Raw genomic sequence first — 6,009 nt, forward strand, 5'->3', positions numbered from 1 at the left:
ACTTTTACAGTGTGATAGACTATGTTATTAAAATAATTGAATAATACACTCTTAAATTAATTGGATATTAAAATATAAAACTAGCATACACAAACACAACAATACTTATCCTCTAAAAATACAAATATAACAAAAATAAGACCTAATAATTCTACTATTCACTTACAGCTGATATTATTAGTATATCTTACAGCTAAAAATTGTTTGTCCTTTGGATATCGATATCAATGGATTTATAATGTTTTGTTATTAATAAATTATTTTGTAAAATTAATTAAGTATTAATTAAACGCAATAATGATATTGAAATTATAAGCTAGAATTAACAACAATGCCGAGATACAAATCGTAACACGTAACGAACCCGCGATGCAATTCTAACGCGCATTCGTAATGTATAGGGATCCCTCTGTGATCGAAAATTATATAATGTATGTAAATATATTAATATAATGATAAATCATTATAATTATAGCAATAACATTATAATGGGAGTATCCCTAATTTAGAGTTTAGTATGATAAATGATTCTTGTTGTAAGAAATTAGATAAATGTTGAACTGATAACCAAAATCCTATTGTATTTCAAAATATTAATCTAGATGATTTGAGTCTGGAATATTTTTAGTAATCCCATATTATACTTATTCATAAATTATGTATTAATTAAAATACATATCGGCATATTTATATTCTTTCAATTAATAATAATTAACAGCCATCCAAACCTTTAATAAAATCCCTTATATTTATTATAAGGGATTTTATTATATTAAAACATTTTTTTTAATTCACACCCAAAATCGATTATCATCATCATCAACAGCCTGTAAAATTCCCACTACTGGGCTAAGGTTGCCTCTCCGTTTGAGGAAAAGGTTTCGAGAAGAGAAGGTTTCAATATTCAACCACGCTGCTCCAATTCGGGTTGGTAAATACAAATGTGGCAGAATTTCAGCATGCAGGTTTCCTCACGATGTAATCCTGTATTCATCTCCGGTTAAGATGCAATGGACCATCTCGGCTCAATCGATAAGTGATATATATCAAATATACCCGAATAGAAAATAATCGAATCGTTACCCAAAATATTGTGGTGTCTCAATAAAATAGTTTCATCTGTCAAATGTGACATATAATAGCGTAGCAGTGACTAGGCGGGTTCTCAGTACCTCGGGATTCCTCCCTAGGTGTTGGATATGAGGGCCTCATATGCGGGCCGAACGTCACGAGATCAATAAAGGCAGGGCATAGTCACACGCTTCGAAATGGACTGGACCATTCAAATAAAATCTACATGTTAATACATAACAATAAATAACGGATAAAAAAAACAAATAAACAAACTAAACTTACGTCTTTCTTATATTCATGTGATTACATAAATGTGATAATATTATCTTCGAATGAACAAAAGTAATATTATCAATGAATAGTGCTGTATAAGATAACCGAAAAGTCATTTTTCTAAACATAGCTCCGAGATAGCCCCCCGCAAATGCGCAGTGAGATAATTCGAACACATTTCGCTTTTATCGCACCTGTAGTATTTTATGAAATATTTATTTAATTTAATTAAAAAAATATTTTATACGAAATAAAATTGTCTTACCGTAACTTTACTTGGTGGTAGGGCTTTGTGCAAGCCCGTCTGGGTAGGTACCAACCACTTATCAGTTATTCTACCGCTAAAAAACAATACTCCGTATTGTTGTGTTGTATGTGAGTGAGCCAGTATAACTACAGGCACAAGGGACATAACATCTTAGTTCCCATGGTTTGTGGCGCAGTGACGATGTAAGGAATAGTTAATATTTCTTACAGCGCCATTGTCTATGGGTGATGGTGACCACTTAACATCAGGTGGCCCATATGCTCGTCCGCCAACCTATTCCATAAAAAAAGCATATATTAGCATTACACTAACAAAAACCACTTTTAGAACTGTCCATGGCAACTGCCTGAAAACCAAAACAGTACTTTAATAATACTCTCATATCGTATGGGTGCAATTAATCAAGAAAACGATATGATTTAAATATAATTAATACCCTATATAGGAAAAAGTATAGTCAAGTCAGTAAATATACTTTTTAGGGTATTACGATGCATGCATGGAGTGGTGCGCCGAGTGTGACTTCAGCTGGGTGAGGGTAAAGTGTTGCAAGTGCAGCTCTGCTTCCAATAGGGTTCCAGGGCACCCAGCCCTGTTGTCTTTTATTTCTAGTATATACCAACATTGTAATGTTGGTGAATTATTCTTTAAGTAATCCTAAGTAACGAGCTTCAATTCTGAGTATGTAAATAAACCGAACAGTTTTTTTTTTTTTTGTGGATTAAATAAAGTTTTTACGCCTTAAGCGAAAAATAAAAGCAAAAGTTATTTATAGTACAAAACAGTTACATAAAATCAAAGTTATGATCTATGCCACTGCAATGAGGCAATGGCGTTGGCACATTTCCTATTGTTTTCCCTGTCAGCTATCATGTAAGCACTTTTGACATAGAATGAATTAAAGGGTCCCTTGTCCGCATGTTCCAAGTGGATCAACTCCAAACTCAATAATTCTAAAGCTTTTGGCAATAAACTAATATGTCGTTTATATTCGTTTCACATACTTTTATTTGCCACTTATATACGGGTGGTATGTAAGGACGTTATAAAAATATATCTGAAATTCTATAGATTGTGTCATTACTTTAGGCAGTAATTAATAACTCCAATTTCTTCTTCTAAATCTAACCGTAAACTACCTCCAATTATTTAGAACATATAATGGACTGAATGATGAATTATGAATGGTTTTAGCCCCTTTAAATTGACACCGCCTTAATTTAAATCAGATTTCCTCTACATGGTTATGCGTTCGTCTTACAGAGTTCGATTGTAAGAGGTTAACTGTTAGGCTACTATTCAGGGTAACACAGTTTGAACTGATAAATTAATGGAGCCCCGTGGACTAAAACTACAACATTTAATATTGAAACAGTTTAATTTCCTATATTATTAAGTCAAAAATATTTAACCAAAGGGGCCCATTATAACAATTAATAAGGCAAACACAATTTAAAAGGTACTTACTCGTATATTATTGCAAACCTTTTTACAGACACACACGCCTCGATTATTGTTGTACACGTTTTATATACTTAAGAACAACTGCGATTTTTACTAGTTTGCCACCAAATATGAACTGCCGAAGTTGACGCCATGATGATAATAAATTTATCTTGCCCGCCATGAGAGAAATGGCGGCATCCGGAAGTTTGTCTTTGGCATTACCATTTACAAATAAACATTACGTACTTGCAGATTATTTATCACGTATTATCAAAATAATAAAATTTTAATATATTATTTTACAACTATTAATATAAGTATCATCAAGTTTAACAATCTAATTTGATAACTGTAGTAAAGGTTTAATTATTCTACCCATTTTTCGAGACGATTGCAGATTTATTCCTTCACGTAGTATGATTGGTTCAGTCTTTTGATTATGCTTTTCCGTTATTGATTATGCTGACGTCTGCAACTGACCTGCAAATGAAGAGCTCCTTGACGAACGCGAACTGCTTCAAACTTTGTGCTCTAATTTAATTATTTTATGGATTGCGCATATTTCTGATACGTCCATTACAGTTCGTATTAACGACTTAAATTATGAATGAATGAATTATATTTTTTTTGAGTCGAGATGGGCCGGTGGTTAGAACGCGTGCATATTAACCGATGATTGCGGGTTCAAACCCAGGCAAGCACCGCTGTTTCATGTGCTTAATTTGTCTTTATAATTCATCTCGTGCTCAGCGGTGAAGGAAAATATATTGAGAAAACCTGCATGTGACAAATTTCATAGAAATTCTGCCACATGTGTATTCCACCAACCCGCATTGGAACAGCTTGGTGGAATATGTTCCAAACCTTCTCCTCAAAGGGAGAGGAGGCCTTTAGCCCAGCAGTGGGAATATACAGGCTGTTGTTGTTGAATTATATTTTATTTAATATAATTAAAATAAAAGTAGATTAAAAGTGTTGTACAACGGGCGGACTTAAGGCTTATTAGACATCTCTTCCAGGCAACCCACTCAGAGGGAGATTTTAAAACCATCGTAGGCGGTGCAGTCATAAACTTACATACAAATATTCACACACATACTTACTGCATATATAAATATTATGTATAAATAATATATATCTCTATTATACACTATAATACATACTTAAGATAATCTTTACATAGTATAAAACAAAGTCGATTTTTGTTTCCCTATATCTTTAAAACTACGCAACGGATTTTGATGCGGTTTTTTTTAATAGATAATGTGATTCAAGGGGAAGGTTTGTGTATATAATACATGAACAATATAGTAAAGAAACACTGTCAATTTTTTGCAATGTGATGTCGTAAATAAATAAATTCTGTACTATATTTAATATCAGTATTGCACCCGCGCGAAGCCGGGGCGGGTCGAGTTAAATTATATAAAAATACATAAAATTACATAATAAATGTTTTATAAAGGTAATTAATTAAAGTCATCTAAATTATTAATTATGTAATCGAATAATATAATTATAATTATAAAAAAATATAATTATACAACACTATTTGATAAAATTGTGTCATACTTCCTTTTTAGTTGGTATAGGACTTACAAGATAATTTACACTTCGAAATTTATTTCAAAAGTACTCAATAATTTTTATATTTATAGTAAACACCTATGTTGTAAAATAATATATTTGTGTATTTTTTTATATAGTATATTTATAAGCTTATAGTTTAAGGTAATTGAAGAATTAGAATATCGTTAAAAACGTCGTAGATCTTGCTTTGGCGTGAATAAGAACAAGCGCCGAAATTAATCCATTCACAAGTATTTGTTGGAAATTGACATTCACTTATCAACGTGCGATACTGTTAAGTGTATATTTCCGTTCGTTAAACACTTGATCAATGGAAAGAAGTAAAATTATGTAATTTTTAGCACACGCTAAAAAATATATAATTTTTCTTCTTTCCATTGATAATATTTTAACAATTGATTCGTATGTAGTAACCATTTGTATCGTTCTAAATTGACAAGAGTAAAAAAACTTTAGAAATATGTTAAAAATGCAATAATGATTATATCAACATAATGAATTTATGAGTATTTTTTATAGGCACTTAATCATTTTAAAACTTTGCACTCAGCAGTCATTGTTGCTTACCTCAATGGTAAAAGCCAATCATAATAAATACTAAGACAAGTATCGTTTCTTATGGCCAGTTCGTTCATTATTTCATTGTATTTATTATCAAATAATCTATCTATCTTTATTTTATTCCAGTCTGACTATAACCACCTCTAATCCTAATGTCTATGCGTAATGATGTTTCCCAAGATTTAGACAATACATCTCGTTTGTTTTATTAAACAATCTACCAAATATATAATAATAATACATTTATAAAAAACGTTTTATTTTATACTCAAGTAAAGCACATGTATCATATAAATATTTACACTGCGCTGGTCAATAAACATTTTAATGTCAACAAATATATTCCTAATATTTTTAATGATTCAATGTTTCATTAAAAATACAGACGAATTGATAACCTCCTCCTTTTTGAAGTCGGTTGAAAAGTGACACCCATGAAGGATTCTCTGCTCTGCTTCATAAGGCTTAATGAATAGAAGTTTTTGAGTGTATTCCACTTGTTCCACTTGTTGATACAGATGTGACAGGTTTTTTCGATTACATGCAGGTTTCCTAACGATGTTATCCGTAATGACTGTACTGCACAAAAGTGTTACGGAACCAATTTATGTATGATTTTTGTCACTAAAGGTTTAATAGAAATTAGAAATATTTGCGTGTTATGCGTTTCTTTCCGTTGATTACTAAATATGTTTAATTGTTATATCAATGCATAAAAAAAAACAGTGGGCTATTGGGGTTAAGAATCACGATTTTTATCGATTAGTATACCTATCAGTTAAAACAGCATAGATATT

This window comes from Vanessa cardui, chromosome 7 (genome assembly GCF_905220365.1).
Source record: "Vanessa cardui chromosome 7, ilVanCard2.1, whole genome shotgun sequence".
Taxonomy (NCBI): Eukaryota; Metazoa; Arthropoda; class Insecta; order Lepidoptera; family Nymphalidae; genus Vanessa; species Vanessa cardui.